Source organism: Geotrypetes seraphini, chromosome 4, assembly GCF_902459505.1.
Source record: "Geotrypetes seraphini chromosome 4, aGeoSer1.1, whole genome shotgun sequence".
In the NCBI taxonomy this organism is placed as follows: Eukaryota; Metazoa; Chordata; class Amphibia; order Gymnophiona; family Dermophiidae; genus Geotrypetes; species Geotrypetes seraphini.
The window spans coordinates 72,913,994-72,928,809 of NC_047087.1; the positions used below are offsets into that span (position 1 = coordinate 72,913,994).

Sequence of the window (14,816 nt, forward strand, 5' to 3'; positions counted from 1 at the left end):
CATTGCTTGAAAAATCAGAAGACAAATGCATCTTAACCACTTTATTTCTGACATCCTATACAAGTCTTTCCAACAATGCTATTTATCTAATTTTGTGCCCTGCTACATTGGTCAAGCTTTGCAGTTGCTTAAAACCCCCCATGACTGGACACTGCCATAATGTGACTAGAAGCAAACTGGAAGAACCTATAATTCATCATACAGTAATTTAGACAAACATGCTGTTTTCTCTGATTTACAATGTGTGGTGTTTGATCAGATACAAAAACCCATGCCTCAAAACTCTAATCTAATCTAATCTAATCTTCCATTTGTGTGTCACGCATACCTAAGCAGGCTCTAGGTGGCTTACAGTGAAAGGAAAGGGAGGAAGAGAATGGGAAGGTAAAAGAAGAGAGGGGACTGGAGAGAGCTTACATTAAGAAGTTTAGGAACAACCTTACCTCCCCTCTTAGGAATCTGAGCTCCCTCCAACTCTTCCATAAACATCTGAAAACCTGGTTATTCTCAAAAATGTAACTCTTCCTCCCTCTCTGGTTATTCTAGTCCTCTAAATTTGCTCTTCATTTTGCCTCTTCCCTCCACTGGAGTTCCTTTCTACCCTAACTCTTGTTAACCGTGTCGAGCTTTACAAATGTAGAGATGATGCGGTATACAAACCTAAGGTTTAGTTTAGTTTAGTTTAGGTTCTTTTGCTGTATTCTAGAAAGTTCTGAAAACTTTTTTGTTTGCTAAACATTTTGGAAATTAACTATTTCAGTCTATTTTTTCTTGTCAAATTTATGTATTATGTTTTACATTATTGTAAACTGAGTCGAGCTCCTCTTTGTTGATGACTAGGGCTATAAAACTAAGTTTTAGTTTAGTTTAGTTTAGACAAGAAAGAGAGGACTAAATTGAGTGAGGAGAAAAGGTAATAAATGCTAATTGTCAATAATTAGACGTTACAATTTGGTAGGCATATTCTATACAAAATCCCAAAGAAATCCTTGCTATACTTATATTGCTAATAAATGTAATATAGTGTTCAGTTAAATCACCACATCTACACCGTCAACAGTGTTGTATCCTACATCGTAGCACCCACCTGCCTCCTATAGCTTTACTATGTGTGAGTAATCAAAAGCTAATAGAAATAATGATCACACTCATCTTATTCTTCTAATGATGCTGCGTCAGGTGAGTAGATGATCTTTGAACAGCATAAAATCTGCTCCGCCGTTGCCGGGAGATCCCCGGGTACAAAATCAAAAGTATCAGTGTCAATGTACTTCCCGTGCGTAACAAAAAAGTGTCTTCAAAAAACAATTATAATGTGCAAAATAATCTTCCAAAAGAGTCAACATAATGTAAATAGTCCTTCCATAATGTCCCATCATTCGAAGAATGAGTGTGATCATTATTTCTATTAGCTTTTGATTACTCCCATATACTCTCTCTTCTACTAAACCGCGCTAGAGGTTTTAGCGCAGGGAGCCATGCTAAATGGCTTGTGCTGCTCCCGACGCTCATTGAGTGCGGGCTACCAGCATGGCTCTCTGCGCTAAAACCACTAGCGTGGTTTAGTAGAAAAGGCCCATAGTAAAGCTATAGGAGGCAGGTGGGTACTACAATGTTGGATACAACACCGTCTTGAAACACTGTTGCCGGTGTAGACGTGGTGATTTGACTGAGCACTATATTACATTAGCATTATAAGTATTGCAAGGATTTCTTTGGGGTTTTGGTTGCAATAAAGGGAATCCTATTTATTTTGTGATCTCCCAATTTTTATCTATTTTTAATAGGCATATTCCATAAACATACAACTGCTTGAGTGCACTGATGAGGGCCGGGCATGGGCATGTTGCCTAACAATGTGTGCAACTTATAGAATGCTTTCAGTTGTAAACATGGCATGGTACATTTAGCCATGCCCACTTACAGTTGCCTTTGAATTATAATAAAAGTATATGCCTATATTTTGGTGCATCAAGGCCATCTTATAAAAATGGCAAATGGAGGAGTAGCCTACTGCTTAAAATATTGGCCTGAGAACCTGGGAAACGGAGTTCAATTCCCACTGCAGCTCCTTGTGACTCTGGGCAAGTCACTTCAGCCTCCATTTTCTCATATATATAATATACTAGTGTTTAAGCCCGTTACATTAACGGGTGCTAGAATATATACCTGTCTGTCTTTCTTTATTTATGTCTCTCTCCCTGCTCCTGTCTCTTTCTTCCTTTCTTTCTGTCTCTCTCCCTCCTGCTATTTTTCTCTCTCTCTCCCTGGCACCCTTTGTCTGTCTGTCTTTCTTTCTGTCTGTCTCCCCCCATTCCACTTTCCTTTGCAGAAGCAGCAGTGATATTTCCCTTCCCCTCCAGATCCCTGTGAAGTAGTAGCAGCATTTTCCCCCACTCACCCCCATTCCCTTCCTCCCCCCCCCACTTTCCTTTGCAGAAGCAGCAGTGATATTTCCCTTCCCCTCCAGGTCCCTGTGAAGTAGTAGCAGCATTTTCCCTACCCCCATTCCCTTCTCTCCCCCCCCACTTTCCTTTGCAGAAGCAGCAGTGATATTTCCCTTCCCCTCCAGGTCCCTTCTGGAGCAGTAGCAGCATTTTCCCCCATCCCCCATTCCCTTCTCTTACCGGGAGCTGCCTTGCTCCGTTCGGCCCCTCCTCCTTCCCTTCCCGCGGTCTGGCCTGCTGCGACTGAAGTTTTTTTTTCAGCGGCTTCTCCCGTGGTGGCTGATCCTCCTGTAAAGAGCAGCCTGCGATGGTGTCCGGCTTTAGCGAACCTCGCAGGCTTCTCTCCAACTCGGTAGCACGTTCCCTCTGACGCGATCCCGTGCGTCAGAGGGAACGTGCTACCGAGGTTGGAGAGCGGCCTGCGAGGTTCGCTAAAGCCGGACACCATCGCAGGTTGCTCTTTACAGGAGGATCAGCAGCAGCGGCGGCGGCAGCGGCGAGTTAGGGTGGGAGGTGTGTTCCCTGCTGAGGACGCGGGCAGGGAGAGAGCTTGCCTGGCTTCCATGGTGAGTGAGGGCGGGAGGAGGGGAGTGGCTGGGGACCCGCATATGCGCACTCCTGCAAAGCCACGGACCTACATCTCACGGAACAGGGATTACAGATCACGCAGGTCTGAGTGCGCATGCACGGCTAGCGTTTTATTATTTTAAATGAGCCTGTATATAATATGTAAACAACTTTTATTGCAACCACAGAAAAGTGGTACATCCCATCCCCTTTCTCTTTCTCTTATGCCTGTATTCTATAACAGCATAGGTGTGCCTGAACGCCATTACAGAATTGGAGCTAAACATCATTTTTTCCTAATTTATAGTACTGGCTTATAGAACTGCCATCTTAATGAGTCACCTCTCCTCTATTAGTTATAGGACTATATCCTGAATTGCACAGAAAACTGCATTTGATGAAGTCAAGAGATCAAATAAGACCTGCTTCCCACATTTTGGCTGTCTTTTCCACTATCAGGTTTTGAGAGGTGCGGTTCTCATTAGAGACAAGGAATGTGAAAGGCAACAAAACGAACAGCATGTTTGAAAATCCACACTTTTGAAACCAGACACGCACTGTATTTCACCGTAATCATTTGTTTTTTTGGTCTTTCAGGAGGCTGGTGTGTTGCGTTGACGCATGGGCCTGATGAGACAGAGAATGTCACGCTCTCTGCTTTCTCTCGCCGCCGCCGCTGCTGAAGACATCAATCCTAACATACTGGAAATGCAATATTCAAACTTCGGAGGTTATTGTGCTACTCACCCTTGGAGAACAATTGCAAAAAGGCATCGGCAGACCTCAGCACTTCCAACACGAAGTAAAACAAAAAGAAGTAGTTTAGCAATTAAAAATACAGCCGTGCTGAACCATGCCATATGCTGAGATACATCAGCTCTGCTGGCGGAGATTACTCATTAAAATTTTATAATATGGAATATATAGCTTGACTGCTCCTGCGCTTTTTCAAAACTTTTGCATTTTGCAGGAGGAACTCATAATATGTTTCCATTTGTGTTCATTAAAGAGGCAGCACTCTTTAAAGAATGTGGAAAGGAGTAAAAATTCATAAAATCAGAAACAAGTTATTATGGAATGATTGCTTGCTATTTAATTTGATCCTAAGACACTCCATAAAACTAATTGGTAGCATATTTAAAACAGATTTAAGAAAGCAGTTTTTCAGGTGATGCACAATTAAGCTATAGAATTTGTTACTGGAAGATATGGTGAAGGTTAATAGCATAGCTGGGTTTTTAAAAGGTTTGGGCAGGTTTCTGGAGGACAGATCCATTAATGGGCATTAGCCATAGACATGGGTATTGCCCCCTCCTCTCTCATGGAATGAGCGGCACAGATGTGACCTCGCCATTAGGATTTAGAGAGAGTAGAGAGGGACAGATTCTTCGAACTTTCGAAAAATAAGAGAACAAGAGGGCATTCGGAAAAGTTGAAAGGGGACAGATTCAAAACAAATGCTAGGAGGTTCTTCTTTACCCAACGTGTGGTGGACACCTGGAATGCGCTTCCAGAGGACGTTATAAGGCAGAGTACGGTACTGGGGTTCAAGAAAGGATTGGACAAATTCCTACTGGAAATGGGGATAGAGGGGTATAGATAGAAGATTACTGCACAGGTCCTGGACCTGTTGGGCCGCCGCGTGAGCGGACTGCTGGGCGCGATGGACCTCGGGTCTGACCCAGCAGAGGCATTTCTTATGTTCTTATGTTCTTATTTGTAAGGTACTTTCCAGTGGCCTGGATTGCCCACTATCAGAGTTGGGATACTGAGGCCAATGTACTGTTGGTCTGACCTAGCATAGCACATCTAAGTTAATTTGGAGACCAAGATGTTGCTCTGCTCCTTTATTTCAGTTTTATATTTGTTTTCTCAAGCAAACTCCAAGTTCAGGGTTTCAGAAAACTGCTTCTACGTTGCAGTTTCCATGATTAAGAATCTAAACACTACTAACAACTGTGCCATGCTCTTGTAAGACAGCTAATATATTATTGTCAGAAATCTAATCTAGCTCCTCCCTGACGTATGTAAGATATAAATACATCATAAACCGGCTAAGGTGCCATGAAGGATTGAATGCATAACACACATATTAGTTATTTACAAATATGTAAAAATATCAAGCATATTCACAATCAATTAAATAACCATGTGAATTATTATATAATATGATTATTATGCATTTTTTTTACATTGCTAAATTCATTAGAATGTTTGTTTAAACTTAAATTTCATTGAAAAGCTCCTTAATATGGTGACTTATTATATTGGACTAACAAAATAAATATAGGTTTTTCCTTTAACAGAGATATTTCTTTAGAAGCAATGGCGCCTGCTACAAGCATATCTTGTCTTTTAGGCTACATCCATCCTCAGTGCTGCTCTGTCTTCCTTTTCTGACAGTTTTCCTTTGGGAAGAAGAATAAAGCAATCTGACTCCAGCTGAGCATTAACCTGTAGAAAAAGAAGGCGCCACAAAGCCGGCCAAGGATCCAAGAATGCTGGGGATGGGTATTCCTCATCTCTAGATACCATTCTGGGTTTTACCGTCATTCTATACTTCATTGCTATAATTATGTCACCTTGTCCAAGTGAGATTAAACTACCCACAAGAGTGTAATCTCATTTTACTGGATGAGAAATGTGAATTCTGGTGCACTATTAATTATCCTGGAGCAGCTGGTGACTGGTTGTATTTTATGGATTAGCATCCTTTTGCATGAACTGTACCTTTGTCATTTCTTCATTGGATGTGAGAGGTCGAATTGCTTCATAAACCAAATGAAGCCACCAGTTTATCATAACAAAGTCTAATTGCACGCTATTAGTATTTTGAAAGATAATGTTTTCACTGCTGATTAACATTAATTTTCTGCATTGTCTGGTGTGCTGATTCTACATCTGGCAATAAAAGAGAAGACAATACAGTCTGGGTTCATCTTCTCAAGGCAGAGTGGCATGAAAAATATGTATGCGTTACTTTGCCTGATGTTTTTGGCATGCTGTCAGAGTAATTTTCTCACTGACTGCAGTGCTTAAATTACCTTTTGCATAAATTGATGTCCAAAGCATTCAAACTAGGCCATTTTTCTGAAGGCCAATGTAAACATCTTATTTGGGTATATATCACCTGCTGGAGACAGGAAACACTAGTGACCTTTACATTGAATCATTACAGTGGAAACTTTTATCAGCAGCATAGGTCATATGGGTTGGATCAACTGTCTATTCTATCATGTGCTGGGTAGTATGACATCACATCCTGCAGTGTATATCTTTACTGATGTGCTCAAATGTGTTAAGTACTAGAGGTGGCAAATCATTTTTAAGGCTTCTCATTATAGCATGTTCAGTGTGCTATTCATTAAGGGATGCATGCATTAAGATATCCCTCACTACATTTAAATAACATGCTTTATGCTAGCAGCCCATATAAAATTCTGCCATGGATATTAAAGTTGAAATATTACATTAACCTTATTTTATTGTGCTCTCTATACAGTGAACTCTGGTCTTGTTTCACTGAAGAACATATGAATAATGACACTATCCAAGCATTAACTCAAACACCAATAAACAACAACAAAACCCTAAATACAACACTTATAAAAAATGCCAAAAAACATTTATGGCCACAGCGTTATTGATACCTCAACACTTAGGGCTCCTTTTATGAAGCCACGCTAGGGTTTTTAGCGCGCGCACATTTTTAGAGCATGCTAACCCCCGCGCTAGCCAAAAAACTACCACCTGCTAGGTGTGATTCTCTAAAGAACTTAGGCGCCTATAATGTAGGCCTATAAAACTTTGGCCTGCATTACAGGTACCTAAGATTTAAGTTAGACATCTCTAAGTGTGATTCTGTAATGGGTGCTGGAACAACATTTGTGGGGTACCTCAGGGTTCCCCCATATCTCCGACTTTGTTCAATATTTATCTCATTTCACTGGGCAATTTGCTGCAAAGCCTAAAGCTCAACTTTTATATTTACGCAGATGACATCACCGTTGTGATTCCATTAACTCGTTTGTCGTCAGATTTTATTAATCTTTTAGCTAACATTTTAAATCAAATTGAGCTCTGGAGAATATAAAATTGAACAATCCATAAAAATACTAGATGTAACTCTTGACAAGCAACTGACCCTGGAAAAACATATAGATCTATTGTTTAAGAAATGTATTTCAGTCTTATGGACGCTTCGCACCATTAAGAAATTTTTTTACGAACCTTCTTTCCGTCTACTGGTCTGAGTATTTTGGATTATTGTAATATTATATATTTAGGGGCTTATAAAAAAATACTCAAAAAATTGAGACTAATCCAGAACACCGAGGGTCGCCTTATCTTTGGTCTAAAAAAATGGAAGCACATTGCCCCTCACTATCCTAAACTTCACTGGTAGCCAGATTTTTCAAACCTTCAGAACATAAAAGAACAAGAGGGCATTCGGAAAAGTTGAAAGGGGATAGATTCAAAACGAATGCTAGGAAGTTTTTCTTTACCCAGGGTGTGGTGGACACCTGGAATGCGCTTCCAGAAGGCGTAATAGGGCAGAGCACGGTACTGGGGTTCAAGAAAGGATTGGACAATTTCCTACTGGAAAAAGGGATAGAGGGATATAGTTAGAGGATTACTACACAGGTCCTGGACCTGTTGGGCCGCCGCGTGAGCGGACTGCTGGGCACGATGGACCTTAGGTCTGACCCAGCAGAGGCATTGCTTATGTTCTTATGAGTCTAGAGTTCTGTTCAAGTTTTCCTGCATTAGTTACAAAGCAGTTTTTGGGATGCTTCCTGATTACCTTGCCTCTCAGTTTTCTCTGAATTGTTCTAATAAGAGTACTCATAGAATAAACCTATTTAATTACCCTTCTTTTAAATCATGCTAATACAAGAAGTTCTTTGACAGAATTTTTTTCATTCCAGGCTGCCAAACTAAATACATGGCTTGGAAAATTAATACTTAAGGCCACTTCCTACTTTGATTTTAGAAAATCACTAAAAACACGCTTGTTTGACATGTTTTCTTCTTAGTCATGTTACTGCTTAATCTATCATGAATTCTTAACAGTTTTGTATATCTTAATTGCACTATTGTCTTAACTTTTATTTGATCTTATCAGATGTATCCTTTTATTGACTGGTTTTATTTTGTATCTATATATTGACTGTTTATTCTATATTTTAGATATTGACTGTATGTATTTTTTGTTGTGAACTGCTTCAAACTTCTGGTATAGCGGTATACAAGAAATAAAATTATTATTATTATCATGTTCATCAACTTATGTGATATATGTGATCATATGTCCATGTGGTCAAATTTATGTAGGATGTACATCAAGGAATATCAGAAAGAGATTAATAGAACATTGCAGCTGCTTGAACACCCAGAAAATGTCACCTCCTATGGTGACACACAGGGCTCCTTTTACTAAGCTGCGTTAGCGTTTTTAGCGCTCGCTGAAGATTAGCGAGTGCTAACCCCCACGCTACACAGAAAATACTAACGCCAGCTCTATGGAGGCGTTAGTGTGTAGCGCACGTGACAATATAGTGTGCGCTAAAACCACTAGCACAGTTTAGTAAAAGGAGCCCACAATGTTACTCGGAATCATTCTTTTTCCCAACTCAAATGTGTGTCCTAGAACAGATTCCCATTACCTTTAATGGTGACAAAAATTCCCGTTTGCTCAGATGGGAAAATTAATGGATTTTCCATCTCAAAGCTTTTCCTCCATTGGGACATAATGAGAACGTGGACCGATGTCTTTTAATATGACCATTTCATCCAACAATAACAATTCTTTGTTTGTTTTTCCCTTTCAGGGTCAAACAGAGCATTTTTGTTATTTCATTTATTTTGTGTTCTAACAAAGTTGTTTAATAAAGTTGCGTTGAAGAAGTCATCATGTTTCAGAGAGTGCGTAGCCTTTTCGCGGGGCTTTTTAACTGTGTCTGATCTTTCAGTCGCCATTAATATTACGAATTGTTTAGGCGGTGGAGGAAGTAAAATCTCTTTGAGTATCCACCTTCCATTTTATTATATTCTTTTCATTGAATAGATCTTTTTCATTATTGAGAATGTGCAATGTTGTGAAAGATTTCAAACAGACGGGGTTCGACTCCTGAGGAAGACAGCGAAACAGAGCTCTGTCGGGTATATCACAGACTTTCCTTTTAAACACAGATAAGTTTGAATTTTTCTTGTGTTGAATTCCTATATATATGGACTTTTTAAATTTTCACATTGTGCTGGGATATTTTTATTAGATGTATCTTACTGAATTTTAAGGACTTACTCGTGAGAGAGGGAGACGGATGAACTTGATATATAGATATTTTTTTTTTCACTATATATTTTTTCACAGTGTTTTGATTTTTTTGCTTCACCATTATTATTTAAAGGTAGAGACGTTGTGATGTATTGGGCAAACTCACCCGGGCTTTAATTAGTGCTCATTAGAGTTGTAAGCCCGGGGGATACTGTTAGAAGATTTATAATCGCTTTATAGTTCCCTGATACTGAAGTCTCTTACACATTTATTAATATTGAGTGAAACAGAATTGTACCAAGATTTTCTTTATGTTTTCTTCCCTTTCTCCCTCTCTTCCGAGTCTATGGTGAGAGGTGTCCTCCTCTCCCCATATCACTAGCCGACTTTATCTGTTTTCTATTTTAGTTTTTAGGCAGTCTTGAGGGGATTTTTGGCCTATAAATTATGTCATCTTTCAGTATGCCATATGCAAAAGGAGAGAAGAGAGCAAGTCTGTGTGGTTTCTGTTTTATTTGTTAAGTGTAATCAGGCTTTGAGTATCTAGCTGATAGAGCTCTTTGTCTTTTCTCCCATCTGTTGTGGAAAGTCTGGATTTTGGTGAACCAAGTGGCCTATTATTGCATCTGCCAGAGTAAATTGCCAGGTAGGTAGTGATCAAGAAAACTAGGACTGTGAAAATGTTTCAGGCATCAAAGATAAAATTGACTTTATTATACTTCTCATCGCATTTGATTGAGAAATCTAGTTGTCTATAGAGTCATAAATGAAGAGTAATTTTCCACTCTAGAATTTCCAATCATATTTCATCATGCTGTCATTCTATTGTGTTCATGTTGTGTTTTTATGTCCGCTATTCCTATATTCTTTTGGGTCACACACTCAGTTACTAGAAGAGAAAACTGAGACTGCACTGCCAAATCTATGAGCCTATTTTTTAAACTCTTTCATAAGGTTGCTCTTGAAGGTCAAGTCCCAGATTCTTGAGGAAATCCGCTTTCGCTGGTCACTTCTTGAACGCCTGACTCCGCAACTCCACCCCTCCAGACCCCCTCCCATACCTTATAAAAAGTTGGCCAAATGGACAGGTCCCAAGTCTGTCCGTCCATCAGGCCCACCATCCTCAGGACCTGATTGGTCCAGGACCTCAATCCCTACCCACAGGTGGGGCCTTAGGTGCCTGGGGTAGGGAGTAGGCAGGTTGCTGGGGCCGTTGAGCTGATCACGGCAGCCGCAATCAGCTCAGCAGCCCCTTTTTCGGCACTTATACCTGTTTTGACTTGGTCTAAGTCAAAACGTATAAGTGCCGACTAGGCAACCTGTCAAAACGTTTGGTTATACCTGCTGTACGACTATGTCTAGGTTGGCCCACTTCCCGCCCATCTCCCACCCTTTCCACTCATCTAAAAATGCCTCTATTCACTTTATGCATTTAGAGGCAGGTTATGGGTATGGGTAATTGGACGATCAGGCTTTTTGATCGTCCAAGTACCCATTTAGGCCACTTTTTAGATGTTTTTTTAAAATTATTATTATGAGCCCCATACTATACAGTATACCCAGATCTGAAAATATGTATATATTTTTGCTTTGGATATTATTCCAGGAAAAGTAGCCACACACATTTATACTTCTAAATTGTGTGGAATTTTTGTTTACTAAGTTCCAAACATGGCTTCCAAACATGGCTTCCATGAATGCCTCCTACCTTAGTGGATAATAGTACACACAGAATGGCACTAAGGACCGTATTCTGTATATGATGCCTAAATATTTGACATCATAAAGGATGGTGAAGGATGGTGTTTAGTGCAAATCTCTAAAATGTCTCTGAAGTTAGGTGCAGTTTATAGAATCATTCTTAAAGCCCAACCATATAACTAATATTTAGGCACACTCATTTAGGCCAGTGAAAATCAGGCCTAAACAGCTGCGTATAAGATGTAAGTAGATCAGGCGTACTTTATAACAGTTCACCTAACTTTTAGGAATGCCCATGACCCACCCATGATTTTTCCCTTGGCCACACCCCATTTTGAGATTCACACACTACAATTTACATATGTCACTTTTTATAGTTTACCCCCGTTTTACAAAGCCACATTAGGCTTTATTATTGTTGGCCGCAGGAGTATTAGCTCCAACATTCATAGAATTCCTATGACCGTTGGAGCTAATACCACCATAGCTGGCAATAAAAAAGCCTAACACGGCTTCGTAAAGGAGGGTAGAAAGTTGTGTGTGCAAATTCTAATTTGTGCTAAATAGTGCCAATTATTACTTGCTAAGTAACAGCAGCACTGACTAGCTTGTTAAACAAGTAACACACACAAATCAGCAGTGCACAAAGATTTGGTTGCACTAAAGATAATCAGGGCCTAAATGTTTAATTCTAACTGCATAAAGGACAGGCAATTCAACAAAAGCCTGTTTCTGTAGGTCATTGTTTTATCTACAGCAATGGCTTTGAACATTATGCTTCTTATGTCATGCATAGGCACATGATTGAATGGCAATCATCTGGAAAAAAAAAAAAAAAAGCCCCAGGACGTCAACAGCACAGATCTAAGTAATGGAAATTTATCAGCATCGGTGCTTTCTAGAGCATCACGGTTACCTATGTTGCAGCGAGTTTACAGATGTCACTTCAAAAGAAGAACAGATTAAAGGTGGATTTATATTCTGGGAAAATCAAAGTGTTTTTGTTGTCTGATAAGCAATCAAAATCCTGACTCTGAAAGATAGCCTTTGACAATAAAATAGAATAGATCACTCAGGGTTTACATATGGTTATGGTCTGCTTGGGCTTCCAGCTGCTGGGAATCACTTGTGGTTATCCACGTCTATCAGATTTCTTGTTGTATAAGAGGTTTTTATCTAGCAGCATCTAAATAATTCACATAACAGTGTATAGCAAATATTTTGAAGCTTAGCTCCTGTTTACTGAATTGATTGCAAAGAACTTGGCCTATTTCAGTCAAATGAATTGCATAATAGCATTCTTTCTTTCTTTTTTTTTTTGGTAGTATAAAGAAACAAAACAAAAAAGCAAAGGAAATACCTTTTTCATTGGACTAACTCAATGTGTTTTATGATGAGCTTTCGAAGGTAACCCTTCTTCAGATCAGAAAAATCCAGGAAAGAATACAATTTAAATTCTACTGTATACTATTTAAAACTATAAATGGAGACAGCCCAACCTACCTAAACGATTGCCTCATCCAAACCACCTCTACCAGGCATAGAAAAACACACACCCCATTCACTTACCCCCCCAATCAAAGAAGTAAAACGGAAAAAAACTATACAACGGACTACTGGCCACTCAGGCAGCAAAGATAGACAACCAAGTCTCCAACTTATTGACAACAACCCCAGACTACAAGATGTTCAGAAAGGAAATAAAAACTATACTCTTCAAGAAATCCCTTAATAAAGCTTAATACCATGATAAAGCTTAACCCCCCTCTTACCATCCCCTCCCTAACCCCAGATCCTACTTTTCCCTCTCTTGGAAACCTTCTCTAATCTAATGTTGTAACCCTTCTTCCATAACTCTTTTTGTAATCCGCTTTGAACCGAAAGGTAATGGCGGAATAGAAATATGTAATGTAATGTAATACCAGTAAATATATAAAGAAAACATGAAAGCATTTTGGGCGATAGGAAGAGGGAGGAGTGGGTGGGTAGGTGGGCAGGAGACAGAAAGGTGGCAGAGCAGTTCTAAATGTCTTTATAGTGGTAAAGAAATCCCAGATTTCTGTTAAGTCCTGTCTGGTAGGTGTCAAATACAAGGCATAAAACATTAAAATTATATAACATTTCAAAACAAAAACATATGGAGGGTAATTTATAACAGAATGCTTAAGTTACCTGGGCAAGAAAGAAAAACTATTTTATCCTTATTCTGTAAAGACACATAGAAGGGAATAATCAAAATATACATCTAAGTTTGATTGGGACTTATAGCGCTAGACACTTAAAGTCATCAGTGGAAAAATGCCCATTCTCAAAAAATATGTCTAATATATATATATATATATATATATTTTTTTTTTTTTAATTGTCTATCTGGACATTTAGGCCATTGATCATCCAGCTTACCAGGGTGTCCACATTTTCAACCAAAATTTTGACCAAATCCCAAACGCCCAGAATAAGACCATTTGGATGTGGATGGAGCCAGCATTGTGATGGACTGGCCACCCAGAAATGGCAATGGAGAAGTGGGGCACCTTACAGGGCACTGCTGTGAACTTCACAAAAAGGGTGCCACATAAACATCTCACCACAACTCCCTTATAGGTCATGATGAGCACCCCCCCCCCAACCTACTATACCCACCTATCTACAACCCCAATAGCCCTTATGGCTGCAAGTGGCATCTCTATGGCTTGGGTTTTGGGGAGTGCACATGTTTCACCATAAATGTAGTGGTTAGAGGGCTTATGGGCCTGGGTCCTCCTCTCTATGGTTCATAAGCCCACCCCCCAGGCTATTTAAGAGACCTGTGTGCAGCTCTACTAGGCTTTTCTATAGCAGGTGCTGATGTTCTGGAGACAGGTATGTATGTTTTTATTCCGATCTTTGTGGGGGTGTGAATAGGTCAGTGAACACTAGGGGAGTGTGTGTGGGTCTTTACTTTGTCTCTGCAGTGGTTATCTGGTCACTTTGGATACCTTTTGGGCACTTATACCTGTTTTTACATCATCAAACTCACAACGTATAATTGGGTCATTAGGGCATAGACAGGGGGTGGGTAAGCAGAGTGGGCAGACTTGATGGGCTGTAGCCTTTTTCTGCCGTCATCTTCTATGTTTCTATATTTCTATAAGTTCTGAACAGGATATCTCGTAAAACCTTCAATTATCCCTGCAGGACAAGTAAGGGCTCCTTTTAGTAAGGTGCACTAGCATTTTTAGTGCACATTGAATTGCCGCGTGCGCTAAACCCGCACTACGTGGCTAGCACTAACGCCAGCTCAATGCTGGTATTAGCGTCTAGTATGCGAAGCAATTCAGCACGTGCTAAAACCGCTATCGCAGCTCAGTAAAAGGAGCCCTATGTCTTGGCTGGCCAACATCCTGCCCTTACCACTCCTCCAGATACACCCCTTTTGGGGTGTGGGGGTATGGGGAGTGTGTGGCGCAGTGGTTAAAGCTACAGCCTCAGCACCCTGGGGTTGTGGGTTCAAACCCACGCTGCTCCTTGTGACCCTGGGCAAGTCACTTAATCCTCCCATTGCCCCAGGTACATTAGGTAGATTGTGAGCCTGAGGGAAAAATGATTGAGTACCTGAATAAATTCATGTAAACCGTTCTGAACTCCCCTGGGAGAACGGTATAGAAAAATTGAATAAATTAAAAAATTTTTAGCTGTGGGCGCATAGCAGCATTCAGAAGCCTAAAAAGTCCATGTCTTTTAGGTCATCCAAGTGCTGTCTTGGTCAGGTTTTTAGACCTGTTTAAGTTTCAATTATGAGCCCCATCGCCATCAGATTGCCCTTTTTACTATGGTGTGTAAAG

The 14,816-nt window shown here is 40.1% G+C and overlaps 1 long non-coding RNA gene across 1 annotated transcript; it reads left to right on the forward strand.

The window, feature by feature from the left end:
• The first annotated feature begins 2,960 nt into the window (after nucleotides 1-2,960).
• On the forward strand, nucleotides 2,961-7,535 carry LOC117359800. The gene is made up of 4 exons (XR_004539305.1): nucleotides 2,961-3,013; nucleotides 3,371-3,483; nucleotides 3,612-3,816; nucleotides 5,418-7,535. It is a non-coding gene; the product is annotated as an uncharacterized LOC117359800 (long non-coding RNA).
• The last annotated feature ends 7,281 nt before the right edge of the window (nucleotides 7,536-14,816 follow it).